The sequence below is a fragment of the Schistocerca piceifrons genome, chromosome X, assembly GCF_021461385.2.
Source record: "Schistocerca piceifrons isolate TAMUIC-IGC-003096 chromosome X, iqSchPice1.1, whole genome shotgun sequence".
NCBI lineage: Eukaryota > Metazoa > Arthropoda > Insecta > Orthoptera > Acrididae > Schistocerca > Schistocerca piceifrons.
In genome coordinates, this window is record NC_060149.1 from 257,709,139 (window position 1) to 257,725,661 (window position 16,523).

Here is a 16,523-nt window from a genome sequence, read left to right on the forward strand (position 1 = left end):
TCCATCAACTTCATATGCCTTTCTCTTCTTTCTGCTCCTCTTATCCTTTCTCTGTCAATATTTCTTAGTGCTCGTACAGTGTTCACCTCAGCTGTAAATCCTAATGCCTTCAGAACTTCACACTTCACACTGTTCCCTTGGTTGTAGGTTGCTATTGCATCATAAATGCCAAAGTGCAGTGTTTTTATGCTTACAAACACCCTTTTAGGAATCACTTTCCAAATCAAATTCTTTACGCTCTCATTAGGATTCTGCGTCTTTCTGTGTAGACATTTGTGTAACAATTCTGGCTGTGCTAAGTCATGAAAAATTGGTTTTATTGCATTTATCACAGCTGCTGGCAAACCATGTTTGTGATCATAGTACTTTTTTGCATTATATTTGCACCAGGAATCTGTTGGGCCCAGGCTGTGTTGAGGGTATTCATTGGAAGAGGCAGTATGAAGGAACAATGCCCACACTGCTTTTCGCATGTCACTAACATTACTAGTATTTTGCCTTATAGCATACCCATAGTATCTCTGTAGACGTTCAATCAACTCGTCAGCAAGCCTGCCTCTCCCTTCACTGAGCTTACTTGAACCCAAAGTTTGTTTGAGCCTTTGAAGCCGTGGATCCATACGCTTTTGCACATGCCCAATGCATTCCAACTTTTCATTTACAAATTCATTTCCATATGGTTTCAGTTCCTCCATAGTCTTGAAACCTTTGGAGTCACCATCCCCAAGGTAGTATTTGTACCTAACGTTGTATCTGGGAACTGAATGTTCAAAAATTTGTTTCACTCCATTCACTTCCATTGCTCCACTTGATCCACTAAAATTTGCCTCACAGGTTCCACTGTGCCCTCCTTTGATTTTATTTTTGCACCTACAATGTTTTGATAATATTGCAACATCTATCAATTTTGCACTATCACCACAAGTAGCAGTTACAACCCCATACAGGGATTTATGACCCCTCTTTTGCCAGGAACCATCTAATGCCACTACCAAATCCCTAGAACCACCGTTCATTTCTACAGATTCCTCGACTGCTTCCTTCATGGTTTTCAAAGCCACATCTTCAACAGAGGATCCTACCAGTTCACAGCAGTACCCAAATTTGCTTGGAGGGAATGGCAAGTTCATAATACCACAAAACAGTTTACCAGAAGCAGACCCTTTTCCAATGGATTGAAGACCATACACAAGTCGAACATTCACATCAAACACTCTAGATCGTTCATTTTCACCAAAGAGAAAGGCATGTGAATTGTAGAAAGTCACTTGATACTTGCAACATGCACAGATTATCTTCATCTCACAAGCTAAACCAAAGTGCTTTGTTATCTCTAGTCCCACTCCTACACTTGAACACATTTTGCACAGAACACTTTCTTTCAGCACAGAAGATAATAATCCAATATTCAGTACTTCATTAATATCATCACTGTCACTAACATATTCACGAAATCTGTCACTTCCACCAGTCAGCTTATTGCTAGAAGATGTCACAGGGCTATGGTCGGCCATGTGTTGCTTAGCAGAAGAACGCACTGTTTCAGTAATTGTAGTATCGCAACTTGGTATTAGTGTTAATTTTCTTTTCCCTACGTTCTTCCTCTTCTTATATACACGGTTACTAAAACGTAGCATGGTAACCAGAACAACGCTTTACACAAGAAGTATAATACTACCAACAACAGGCACAACACTGAACTAATTCGAAACGGTAAACAGCAAAGAGACGATGTTCCGCCCTCTTAGCGCTTCATTTGTCACAGAAAACAATGTAGCCAACCCTTGCACTCTCGCTGTATGCGTAACATAAGGCGCTGTATGCGTAACAGGCCGAGAAAATCCCAAGCAGTTCGCCAGGAAGTCACGAGAGGGTGTTAGATGCATTCAGCGGCCGCCCATTTCCTCTGCAGGCGTGGGGGAAAATGGTAATAACTCCACTTCTAGGGCGAGTAGAACAATAATTGGAAGTTTATATTAAAGAGGAATGTTCCAATTAATTTTCGGTATAAAAAAAATCGTAATTTTTTGGATTTGACCACCCCCAGTTCCCCTTAAATTGATCTCTGAATAGCATGCCTTGTCAATCCTGTAGAAAGTTGTGCTTAATGTGCTTAAGACGACCAGTTCTTGTTTTTTTCGACTACTAATGTCTCAAACTGCCATCAGTTTTTCAGCTTTGATGTCATTCTTTTCATAATACATGTTTAAGCAGCTTGCTACTTCCTATGATCCTCTTTTAGCTACTTATTCTTCCTAGATGAAAAATATCGTCGATCACATACACATGAATGGAAGCTAAAATTGTAGCAGTATATTTTACACTTGTACAACGTTAGCCCTGTGATGGATATAGGTGCAGGTTGTGTCTTTTGCAAATCATATTTTCTTACATGAACATATCAGTCTTGTTTTGCTATTGTTTCTTGCAGACTGTCCATCTTCTCCTTTTCGATGGTGCACCTCTTGCACTATTCGCAACAAATGTACTTCAGTTTAATTTTTACAGTTTTCAGCATGTTTGATTGCACCATCAGGTGAATCATACAACTGGCAGGTGTCTATTCTTGAAACTTAGGTTTTACTCCCCTGTAAATATCCATCCAGCTTGTGTGCAGAAATAGCTGTTTTGTTTGTCAACAAACGTTTTTCAATATACACTAAAGAGCCAGAGAAACTAGTACACCTGCCAAATATTGTGTGGGGCCCTGGAGAGCACGCAGAAGTGAGACAACACGGCGTGGCATGGACTCGACTAGTGTCTGAAGTAATGCTGTAGGGAACTGACACCATGAATCCTGCACGGTTGTCCATAAATCCGCAAGAGTAAGAGATGGTGGATATATCTTCTGAACAGCACGTTGCAAGGCATCCCAGATATGCCCAATAATGTTCACGTCTGGGGCGTTTGGTGGCCAGCGGAAGTGTTTAAGCTGAGAAGAGTGTTTCTGGAGCCACTCTGTAGCAATTCTGGACGTGTGGGGTGTCGCATTTTCCTGCTGGAATTGCCCAAGTCCGTCGGAATGTACAATATACATGAATGGATGCAGGTGATCAGACAGGATGCTTACGTATGTGTCACCTTTCAGAATCGTATCTAGACGAATCAGGGGTCCCACATCACTCCAACTGCACACGCCCAACTCCATGACAGAACCTCCAACAGCTTGAACAGTCCCCTGCTGACATGCAGGGTCCATGGGTTCATGAGGCTGTCTCTACAACCTTACACCTCCATCTGCTCGATACATGTTGAAACAAGACTCGTCGGACCAGGGAATATGTTCCAGTCAGCAACAGTCGAATGTCAGTGTTGATGGGTCCATGTGAGGGATAGAGCTTTGTGCTGTGCAGTCATCATGCGTACACGAGTGGGCCTTCAGCTCCGAAATCCCATATCGACGATGTTTCGTTGAATAGTTCACAATCTGATGCTTGTTGATGGCCCAGCACTGAAATCAGCAGCAATTTGTGGAAGGGTTGTACTTCTGTCACATTCAACGATTCTCTTCAGTCATCTCTAGTCCCATTCTAGCAGGATCTCTTTCTGGCCACAGCGATGTTGAAGATTTGATGTTATACCAGATTCCTGATATTCACGGTACACTTGTGAAATTGTCATACGGGAAAATGCCCACTTCATCGCTACCTTGGAGATGCTGTGTCCCATCGCTCGTGTGCCGACTATAACTCCACATTCAAACAAACTTAAATCTTGACAACCTGCCATTGTAGCAGCAATAACTGACGATTGTACTGTGAATATCAGGAACCCGGTAAAACATCAAACCTTCGACATCACTGCAGCCGAAAAAATATCCTGCAAGGACGTGACCAACGACGACAGAAACGCAACCTTTCTGCAAATTGCTGCAGATTTCAATGTTGGGCCATCAGCAAGGGTAAGCATGTGAACCATTCAACGAAACATCATCGATATGGGTTTCAGAACCGGAGGCCCACTCGTGTACCCTTGACGACTCCATAACACAAAGCTTTATGCCTCGCCTGGGCCCACCAACACCGACATTGGACTGTTGGTTCAAAAGTTCAAATGTGTGTGAAATCTTATGGGACTTTACTGCTAAAGTCATCAGTCCCTAAGCTTACACACTACTTAACCCAAATTATCCTAAGGACAAGCACACACACACCCATGCCCGAGGGAGGACTCGAACCTCCGCCCGGGACCAGCCCCACAGTCCATGACGGCAGCGCCTAAGATCGCTCAGGTAATCCCTCGTGGCAGGCTGTTGGTGACTGAAAACATGTTGCCTGGTCAGACGAGTCTCATTTCAAATTGTATTAAGCAGATGGATGTGTAGGGGTATGGAGGCAACGTCATGAATCTATGGACCCTGCATGTCAGGAGGGGACTGTTCAAACTGGTGGGGGCTCTGTAGTGGTGTGGGGAGTGTGCAGTTGGAGTGATATGGGGCCCCTGATACATCTAGATACGATGATATGGGACCCCTGATACGTCTAGATACGGCTCTGACAGTTGACACATATGTAAGCATCCCATCTGATCACCTGCATCCACTCATGACCATTGTACATTTCGACGAACATGGGAAATTCCAGCAGGACAATGCGACACCCCATACATCCAGAGCTGCTGCGGAGTGGCTCTTGGAACACTCATCTGAGTTTAAACACTTCCGCTGGCCATCAAACTCCCCAGACATGAACATTATTAGGTATTTCTGGGATGCCTTGCAATGTGCTGTTTGGAAGAGATCTCCATTCCTCGTACTCTTACGTATTTATGGACAGCCCTGCAGGATTTATGGTGTCAATTCTTTCCAGCACTACTTCAGTCATTAGTCAAGTCCACACCACATTGTGTTGCGTCTCTTCTGTGTGCTCATGGGGGCCCTACACTATATTAGGCAGGTGTACCAGTTTCTCTGGCTCTTCAGTGTATTTGATTTGTTCACACTGTGCATACAAGACAATGTGTTACAAATTAACCCTCTAAGATCCACAACAATTAATATTAATTATAGGTTGTTCTTAGCAGAGTATTAATTACAGTTACCAATATGTTGGAGGATAAATATACAACTTTTAGCTTTTTTCATTTTTGAGTCATTTTTTACAATGCGTTACACATATGTAACATTGGGATTCAAGGTAACAGTATTGGTATGGGTAAGATAAATGTATAATCACAGTTTTGCGTTCTGAATCGGTTTATTACAGAAGCTCATACAATAATGCAACAATAAACGTATTTACATACATTTCTTTCAGTAGTGGAATCTTCTGAAGCACTTTCTGTCTTTGTTGAAGCACAGAAAATCCTTTGCATTTTTGGCATTGAAGAAAAGTATTCTCTTTGTTGCAAATTTTGCACCTTCTTCATGTGTTATTCGGCTGAGGAAAGTGGAGAATTTTGTCCTTTTGGCATTCTAGCACTGGAGTTACTGTAATAGCAAGTTTCTTGAATTTTTTGGACATATCTTCAGTAACTGGACGTCCCCTCTTGAATTTTCCTTGTCCAGCAGATATCAATGCACTTGCAAGATTAGCTTGAAACTGTTTGAGAGAAACATGTTTTTCAGACAGGGCTTTGCAGTATTCTGTATATTTCAGCCAGCTGTTGAAAATAGCTATTGTTATTGTGTGCTAGAAGATATACAAATACCAGCTTCTGGATTTTATACGATATTTGTATAGCGATGTCAATATATCATGAAGATCTACTCCTCCCATATTACAATTGAACAATAGATGGTCCTAGGACAAGAATATATTCTTTCTTAGTCCTATCCCATCTTTTTGTCATGTCCTTTGGCTCTATACCTGTTAGCGCAGATAGCAATATAACACATTTGTTATCACACCACTTCACAATGTTGAACTTGCCCGTTGTGTCAACTTGTGATGCTATAGTACCTTGTCCTTGCGCTTTCATCTGCTTTTCGTCGGGAAGAGTACATTGCCTGAATCTTCCAGTTTTTATTGTGCCTGTATAATAAATACCCCTCTTAAGTAGGCTCTCAGCAACATGATACGATGTAAAGAAATTGTCTGCATAAATTCTAAGAAAGCGATTGTCTTCCAATGCTGCAGTTAGCTTCGTCACAACATTGTAACCAACACTTTTTCCAGGTACATGCTTTGTTGCCTTAGAAGCTGTACCTTGGTAAACGTCAAAATCATACAGATATCTTGAGAAACGAGCTCTAGCCCACATTTTGAATCCCCATCTTGTTGTCTTGTTCTGTATATATTGTTAAAGACTACAGCATCATTCGAAAGGGATCATTATTTTGTTTACACACTGATTCTGCTCAGGCAATTTTCTCAGACAAGCTTGTGGGAACAAAGTAAGCCAACGTCGAATTTTCCATAGCTTATCTTCTTTCTGTGTTAATTCAGTAACAACAAGATTGTCCTGGAAATGCAACAGAGATACTAGCTTCAGAAAGCGGCTTCAAGCCATTATATCAGAAACCAGATTATATACCATATGTTTTTCCCAATAACATTGCACACTAGGCAATTGACCCAAACCCATCCGCAAATAAATACCTAAAAGCTGCTCCAGCTCAGCTAGAGTAATGTCAGTAGTTGTACATAATTTATGAATACTATAAACATTACTTTATTGAACACAGAGTTCCAGCATTTCATGTGTCACAAGAGATCTGAAGTACTGCAAAGGGGTGAGCACTTCTTCAGGTTTGTCTTCCAGAAGCTGCACAAAAGGATGAATTTCTGGAGTAAAGTCACCATCGCTCCATGACAACTCTGTATCTTCTGGAACATCCTCATGATTTACTGAATGAAAAACAGCCGACTCTTGCAACAACTCTGGAGTAGATCTTTCCCCACCGTCATGATATGTGCTATCATCAGTCAGAATTTTATCATCATCCTCATCACCAAGTTCAGAAAAATCACTTTCATTGGGATTATTTACAACCTCAAGAATGTCATCAATCGTTAACTGGAAGTAAAAGAAAATGCCTAAACGTCACAATACGAACATTCATAATCATAACCCAAAATGCCCATTGTTGCTCATGTGTAACATTAATTCATTTCAACATTCCTAGGGTATTTGAATATGCAGAAACAAAAGAATGCAAATAATTGGGCCACTAGTACTTATTTAAAGAGAAAATATTTAATATATACTGATTAAAAACATATTATCCACACAAACAGAGGATCCCACATACCATGCACGACATGATGGCGACCAACTTCTGCCCTGGAGCACCTAAGACGTTACAAACATGGTCAAAGATAATACACTCCTGGAAATGGAAAAAAGAACACATTGACACCGGTGTGTCAGACCCACCATACTTGCTCCGGACACTGCGAGAGGGCTGTACAAGCAGTGAACACACGCACGGCACAGCGGACACACCAGGAACCGCGGTGTTGGCCGTCGAATGGCGCTAGCTGCGCAGCATTTGTGCACCGCCGCCGTCAGTGTCAGCCAGTTTGCCGTGGCATACGGACCTCCATCGCAGTCTTTAACACTGGTAGCATGCCGCGACAGCGTGGACGTGAACCGTATGTGCAGTTGACGGACTTTGAGCGAGGGCGTATAGTGGGCATGCGGGAGGCCGGGTGGACGTACCGCCGAATTGCTCAACACGTGGGGCGTGAGGTCTCCACAGTACACCGATGTTGTCGCCAGTGGTCGGCGGAAGGTGCACGTGCCCGTCGACCTGGGACCGGACCGCAGCGACGCACGGATGCACTCCAAGACCGTAGGATCCTACGCAGTGCCGTAGGGGACCGCACCGCCACTTCCCAGCAAATTAGGGACACTGTTGCTTCTGGAGTATCGGCGAGGACCATTCGCAACCGTCTCCATGAAGCTGGGCTACGGTCCCGCACACCGTTAGGCCGTCTTCCGCTCACGCCCCAACATCGTGCAGCCCGCCTCCAGTGGTGTCGCGACAGGCGTGAATGGAGGGACGAATGGAGACGTGTCGTCTTCAGCGATGAGAGTCGCTTCTGCCTTGGTGCCAATGATGGTCGTATGCGTGTTTGGCGCCGTGCAGGTGAGCGCCACAATCAGGACTGCATACGACCGAGGCACACAGGGCCAACACCCGGCATCATGGTGTGGGGAGCGATCTCCTACACTGGCCGTACACCACTGGTGATCGTCGAGGGGACACTGAATAGTGCACGGTACATCCAAACCGTCATCGAACCCATCGTTCTACCATTCCTAGACCGGCAAGGGAACTTGCTGTTCCAACAGGACAATGCACGTCCGCATGTATCCCGTGCCACCCAACGTGCTCTAGAAGGTGTAAGGCAACTACCCTGGCCAGCAAGATCTCCGGATCTGTCCCCCATTGAGCATGTTTGGGACTGGATGAAGCGTCGTCTCACGCGGTCTGCACGTCCAGCACGAACGCTGGTCCAACTGAGGCGCCAGGTGGAAATGGCATGGCAAGCCGTTCCACAGGACTACATCCAGCATCTCTACGATCGTCTCCATGGGAGAATAGCAGCCTGCATTGCTGCGAAAGGTGGATATACACTGTACTAGTGCCGACATTGTGCATGCTCTGTTGCCTGTGTCTATGTGCCTGTGGTTCTGTCAGTGTGATCATGTGATGTATCTGACCCCAGGAATGTGTCAATAAAGTTTCCCCTTCCTGGGACAATGAATTCACGGTGTTCTTATTTCAATTTCCAGGAGTGTATTTCTACAGTAGTTCCAATTATTCCTCACAGAATGCGCTGTATGGCTTGTAGAAATGTGTAACAGTGGGCACTGGTGAACTAGCATTGGCTAAAGACCTGTAAAACCCATATAACATTTATGTTACATATATGTAACCAGGGGTACTAGAGGGTTAATGCTTTAGTGCCACATGATATCTTTCTAACTTGTTAATAAGTACAACGAACTATGTGAACCAAGTTTAGAAAGGGCTAAAGAATCTGAAGCCCACATTACTGTGAAAGACAATGTACATTTGGCGATTGTTTCGCACACGGCCTGCCTCCCATGCTATACGTGAGTAAGTTGTTCAGGAACTTCAAAGATGGAAAACCAATGGGGTTATCCCGCCTGTTCTTGCAAGGCAACGGCCATCAACCTTGGTCATTCTAAAGAAGCCTTCATAGTTTACGACCGTGTGCTGATTTTAAAGCAACAGTAAACCCATAAATCGTCATTGATTCTTTTCCTATTCCACATTCGGAGGAACTGATGGACAGACGGATTGGGCTGACGATTTTCAAAGGTTGATTTGCGTGAGGCATATTTACAATTACCACTGTCTAAGCAATACTTTGTGATAAACACTGATCTTGGTTTGTTCCAATTCCCAAGACTGCTGTTTGGAAGTGACACAGTTCCTTCAATTTTTCAGCGGTTCTTGAACCGTTAGCAGAGAAATTCCCTTCTTGTACTAACTATCTGGACGATATTGTCATTGGAGGTGGCACGCCTACTGAAAATTTACCAAATTTACGCTGTTTGTTTCCGGTTCTTTTTGCAGCTGGCTTGAAATGCAGCAAAGGAAAGTCCTCCTTCTTCCACGATGAACCGAACTACTTAGGTCAGGTCATAAATGCAAAGAGCAATTATCCTACCAAATCGCACTTGGCTGCGATTAGAGATCTGCTCGCGCACTGTAACATTAAGGAGTTCCAATCATTCATGGGGAAGCTCACCTAGTATATCAAAGTTATTCTGCATTGCTTAGCCGGCAATGCCAGCAAAATGTTCCTTTTGAGTGGTCCAACGACTGACAGAACGCATTTCAGCAATTAAAGGACGCATTGTTAAGACGTTGATGTTTGATTCAATTTGACCCAAATAATCCCGTCGTGTTTCTACGTCTCGATTTTCCATACACACTCCACAGGCCTCCGACGGTGCGTGGGGGAGGCTACTCTGTACCACTACTAGTCGTTTCTTTTCCTGTTCCAATCGCAGACAGAGCGAGAGGTAAACGACTGTCTATATGCCTCCCTATGAGCCCAAATTTCTCGTATCTTATCTTTGTGGTCCTTACGCGCAATGCGTGTTGGAGGCATAGAATTATTTGTTGTCAGCTTTAAATGCCGGTGCTCTAAATTTTCTCAATAGTATGCCTCGAAGAAAATGTCGCCTCCCCCTCCAGGAATCCCCGTTTGAATTCCCGCAGCATATCCATAACACCTGCATATTGTTCCAACCTACCGGTAAAAATCTACACTCATGCTCATAAATTAATGATAATGCTGATACGTGGTGAAACAACACTCTGGTGGGCGGTTTGCAGGTTTAAATCGCCTCGGGGTATGACCATGCGGTGCATTTGACATGAGGTCGTTGCACGGTGGCGCTGGCAGCAGTCCACATACGCAGAGGTGTATTGGTGCATGTCAGAGTACAGTGCAGCGAATAAGTGTACAGGCGTTTTCAGACGTGCTAATGGTGACTGTGTGTTGAAAATGGCTCAAAGAACATATATTGATGACGTTATGAGAGGTAGAATACTAGGACGACTGGAGGCTGGTCAAACACAGCAGGTCGTACTATGGGCCCTCAGTGTGCCACAAAGTGTGTTCTCAAGATCATGGCAACGATTCCAGCAGACAGGAAACATGTCCAGGCGCTACAGTACTTGACGTCCACTGCGTACAACACCACAAGAAGACCGATTCTCACCATCAGTGCCCGCAGACAGCCACGGAGTACTGGAGGTAGCCTTGCTTGGGACCTTACCATAGCCACTGGAACAGTTGTCTCCAGACACACAGTCTACAGACGACTGAACAGACATGGTTAATTCGCCCAGAGACCTGCAAGGTGCATTCCACTGACCCCTGGTCACAGGAGAGCCCATAAAGCCTGGCGTCAAGAACACAGTACATGGTCATTGGAACAGTGGTCCCAGGTGTAGTCTGAACAGTGATTCTCGCTGGGTTTACACCTGGCGTGAACCAGGAACCAGATACCAAACCCTTAATGTCCTTGAAAGGGACCTGTATGGAGGTCGTAGTTTGATGGTGTGGGGTGGGGTTATGATTGGTGCACGTACACCCCTGCATGTCTTTGACAGAGGAACTGTAACGGCTCAGGTGTATCGGGACGTCATTTTGCACCAGTATGTCCGCCTTTTCAGGGATGCGGTGGGTCACACCTTCCTCCTGATGGATGATAACGCACGGCGCCACCGAGCTGCCATTGTGGAGGAGTACCTTGAAACAAAATATATAAGGTGAATGGAGTGGCCTGCCTGTCCTCCAGACCTGAACCCCATCGAGCACGTCTTGGATGCTCTCGGTCGACGTATCGTTCCACGTCTTCAAATCACTACGACACTTCAGCAGCTCTGACAGGCACTCGTGCAAGAATCGGAGGCTATACCCCAGCAGCTGCTCGACCACCTGATCCAGAGTATGCCAACCTGTTGTGCGGCCTTTGTACGTGTGCATGGTGATCATATCCCATATTGATGTCGGGGTACATGCGCAGGAAACAGTGGAGTTTTGCAGCACATGTGTTTCGGGACGGTTTTCTCAACTTACCACCAATACCGTGGACTTACAGATCTGTGTCGTGTGTGTTCCCTATGTACCTATGCTGTTAGCGCCAGTTTTGCGTAGTGCCACTTTGTATGGCACGACATTCTGCAATTATTTTTAATTTATGAGCATGAGTGTAGCTGCGTGCCTCTGAAATACTTCGATGCCTTCCGTTAATCCGAACTGGCGCGGATCCCAAACACTCGAGCTGTACTCAAGAACGCGTTGCACCAGCGCCCTATATGCAGTCTCTTTTACCGACGAATCAGTTTCCTAAAATTTTCCCAATGAAGCGAAGTTGATCATTTACCTTCCCTACCGCAGATCTCCCATGCTCGTACCATTTCATATAGCTTTGCAACGTTACGCGCAGATATTTAAGTGATGTGACTGTGTCAAGCAGGATACTGCTAATGCCATAGCCGCGAGGTCTAAGACGCCTTGCCGCGGTTCGAGTCCTTCCTCGGACATGGATGTGTGTGTTGTCCTTATCGCAAATTAGTTAAAGCTAGATTACATAGTGTGTAAGCCTAGGGACCGATGACCTCAGCAGTTTGGTCCCAGAGGTACTTAAAGCTACTAATGCTATATGCGAACATTATCGGTTTGTTTTTCCTAATGGTTCAAATGGCTCTGAGCACTATGGGACTTAACTTCTGAGGTCATCAGTCCCCTAGAACTTAGAACCATTTAAACCTAACTAACCTAAGGACATCACACACATCCATGCCCGAGGCAGGATTCGAACCTGCGACCGTACCAGTCGCGCGGTTCGGGACCGAAATGCCTAGAACTGCTCGTCCACCGCGGCCGGCTGTTTTTCCTACTCACCCGCATTATGTTACATTTTTTTGTACATTTTGAGCCAGCTGTCGTTCATTACACCAACTAGAAATTTTGTCTAAGTCATCTTGCATGATCCTACAGTCATTCATCTTCGACATCTTCCCATACACCACAGCTTCATCAGCAAACAACTGCAGATTGCCTCCCACCCTGCCAGGTAGATGATTCATGTATATAGAAAATATTAGCGGTGTTATCACACTTCGCTGGGACACTTCTGACGATACCCTTGTCTCTGATGAGCGCTCGCACTCGCCGACGAGGACAGCAACTGGGTTCTATTACTTAAGAACTCTTCGAGCCACTCACATCTCTGGGAACCTATTTCATATGCTCGTACCTTCGTTAACTGCCTGCTGTGCGGTACAGTGTCAAATGCTATTCGGAAATATAGAAATATGGAACTGCCTGTTGGCCTTCGTCCATATCGCAGTAACCATGTAAGAAAAGGGTAAGCTGCGTTTCACACAAACGATGCTTTCCATCCTGTCGGGGTGGCGGAGCGGTTCTAAGCGCTACAGTCTGGAACAGCGCGACTGCTAAGGTCGCAGGTTTGAATCCTGCCTCGGACATGGATGTGTGTGATGTCCTTAGGTTAGTTAGGTTTAAGTAGTTCTGAGTTCTAGGAGACTGATGGCCTCAGAAGTTAAGTCCTATATTGCTCAGAGCCATTTGAATCATTTTTTTGATGCTTTCTAGAAGCGTCTGATTCGTGGAAATAACGTTTTCTGTCTCTAGGAAATTTATTACATTCGAACTCAAAATATTTTCTAGAAATCTGTAGCAAACCGATGTTAAGGATATTGTCTGTAATTTTGCGGATACATTCTTTTATCCTTCTTCTAGACAGGATTGATCTGCGCTTCTTTTTTCCAGTTGTTTGGGACTTTGCGGTGGGCGAGAGATTCGCGATAATGGAAGTTAATTGAGGGATCAGTGCCGTGGAGCACTCTTTGCAAAACCTAATTGGGATTCCATCCGGACCTACCGACTTACTTGTTTTCAGCTCTTTCAGTTGTTTCTCTACGCGAGGGTTGCTTAATACTACGTCGTCCATACGGGACTCTGTACGATGGTCAAACGACGGTATGTTTGTAGTATTCTCTTGCGTGAACGATTTCTTAAACGCGAAATTTAAAACTCTGGCTTTCGTTTTGCTGACTTCAGATGCCACACCAGACTGGTAAATGTATGTCTGTATGGAAGCCGTAGATCCGCTTAGCGGTTTTACATAGGACCAGAATTTTCTCGGGTTCTCAGGCACATCTTTTGCTAAGGTATTACGGTCGTAGTTGTTGTATGCTTCGCGCACACATTTTTGCACAGTCGCAATACTCTGTACTGACTTTAGCCTGTCGTCATTTGCGCGTTCTCTTTTGGACCGAGAATACAACTGCCTTTGTGTCTTCAGCATTTTCTAAATTTCGTTGCTAAACCAAGGTGCCTCAGCAGCAGAGCCTGTTAGTGAAACCCCAATTCACATCTCTATATTGACACCATTGATAAGGTCCGGCCTCTTTGTAGCGACAAGGTGTAAGATATTTCCGATACGTGTGGGCTGCCAAACTAGCTGCTCAAGACAGTTTTCGAAAAACGGGTTCAAAAGTACTTCGCAAGGCTGTCTGTCTGCACCCTCTGCATCGAATCCACAGACGTCCCTGTCTATACTCGTTAGGTTAAAGTCGCATCCATCTAGTATTGCATCATGTGGATACTTACGTGCTACTGACAACAGACTTTCTTTGAATTAGTCTAGAACTGTCACAGCGGAACCTGGTGACCGGTATAAGTAACAACTGACTTGGTTTTATCTAGACCTGTTATACACGATCAGATAACTTCCCTATCACACTCAGTTTTAACCTCAGTAGAGACAGTATTTTTGTCAATTGCAATGACTTCTCCCCCTCCTATGGCGTCTAATCTGTCCTTGCGATAAACGTTCCAAGATTCGCTAAATATTTCAGAGCTTTCTACTTCAGGGTCTAGCCAGCTTTCGGTCCCAAAAATAATCTGAGCGCGTGAACTTCCCTGAAGGGCAGCAAATTCGGGAACTTTATTACAAATACTCCACTCTCGCAGACATATGAACACGTTGGCACTATTCCATGGATTACACTTGTCACGGAGAGCTGGGGTACACTAATTCCGTCCCGGGGGGTATGGGGTGGCGGCAGGAAGGGAATTCGGCCACCCTTTAAAATTAACCTTGCCAAATCCGTTCCTAATAATGCCAACCCTGCGCAACCGCGGGATAAGGCACCAGCAAAAGAAAGACTCCGCCATTTTACTGACAAATTTTGACAGTCGAAGTGTCTCTACTCTGAACATGCTCTGATTTCATTATCTGCATGTCGACTGACGAGTTTTCATCAGAGCTCCTCAAACTACTAGCTGGCCTAACAAACCTCCATGTGGACTCAACAAATATCTGCCCCCCGGGTAGCAACTTTCTTTATTTAGTGCACCCCATCTCATCTATCAAGAGGACTCTGATAATGCAGAGCCAAGACGGTTACTGAGTCGACGAAGCCTGTGGCCGTGACCCTCCACTTGGCTCCAAAACAAAGGACACTGATCAACTCTGGGAACAATGCTATAAAATGCAAGTTGCGTTTGCACCTCATGTGTGAGGCCAGCAGCATCCACCACCTCCACCAGCCACATGTATGAACTGACAATGGGCTCAGAATCCATCCAACAGGTGTCGTTAGTGCTGACGTGAGCAACAACTTGCAGACGAATGTACCCTGCATGCTCTATAGCCAAAGGCAAGGCCACCTCCACATCTTGGATGAGGCCTCCAGCAGACATACCGAGCGTACACTGGCTTTCTTTCCAGCCATGAACGCTATCTTTCTAAGAGGCTCCATAATGCGCCAAATATTGGAGCTTCTGATAACTAGCAAGTCTCTGCTCTCTGAAGGAACGGTCACCTGTTTATTGAAAGGTCAAATAGGCTAGGCCAGACGTCCAGCTTCCACACTGACTTTCCACCTCAAGCAACACAAACACATCACATCCCCCTGTTAGGGTGGATACAGCGCATTGGGTATACTAGGAGGTACCTCAGCAGCAGAGCCTGTTGGTGAAACCCTCAGCACCGGAGGTCTACCACGCGATGCGCCAGATTCCCCGTCACCGCTATACCCTTAAGCAGCGGGTTAAAAGCAGCTGACCATAGCCAAAATCACATCGAACCTTTAATGAAGTGTGGTCATCTTCTTCTGCACCCGCACTCAACACGAGCACATCCTAGCAAGACTAACTGAAGCAGTGTACTACAAAAGCTGACTGATCCCTAAGTATGCAACTTCTTACCCGCCTGATGTGTCACCAATGGATGCTGATACCTTAATGAACTGCGTAGCTGGCTCTTCAGAAGAAATGACAACTGAGTTACAGAATGTCTGAATTTACACTTACCAAACGTGAGGTTAAACTTTTTAAATAGAAAATACACTATGTGATCAAAAGTATCCGGATACCCCCAAAAACATACTTTTTTCATATTAGGTGCATTGTGCTGCCACCTACTGCAAGGTACTCCATATCAGTGACTTCAGTAGTCATTATACATCATGAGAGAGTAGAATGGGGCACTCCACGGAACTCACGGACTTCGAATGCGGGCAGGTGATTAGATGTCACTTGTGTCATACGTCTGTATGCGAGATTTCCACTCTCCTAAACATCCCTAGCTCCACTGTTTCCGATGTGATAGTGAGATGAAAACGTGAAGGGACACGTACAGCACAAAAGCATACAGTTCGACACCGTCAGTTGACTGACAGAGACTGAAGACAGTTGAAGAGGGTCGTAATGTATAATAGGTAGACATATATCCAGACCATCACACAGGAATTCCAAACTGCATCAGGATCCATTGCAAGCACTATGACAGCTAGGTGGGAGGTGAGAAAACTTGGATTTAGTGGTCGAGTGGCTGCTCATAAGCCACACATCACGCCGGTAAATGCCAAACGACACCTCGCTTGGTGTAAGGAGCGTAAACATTGGACGATTGAACAGTGGAAAAACGTTATGTGGAGTGACGAATCACGGTACACAATGTGGCGATCCGATGGCAGGGTGTGGGTATGGCGAATGCCCACTGAACGTCATCTGCCAGCGTGTTAGTGCCAACAGTAAAATTCGGAGGTGGTG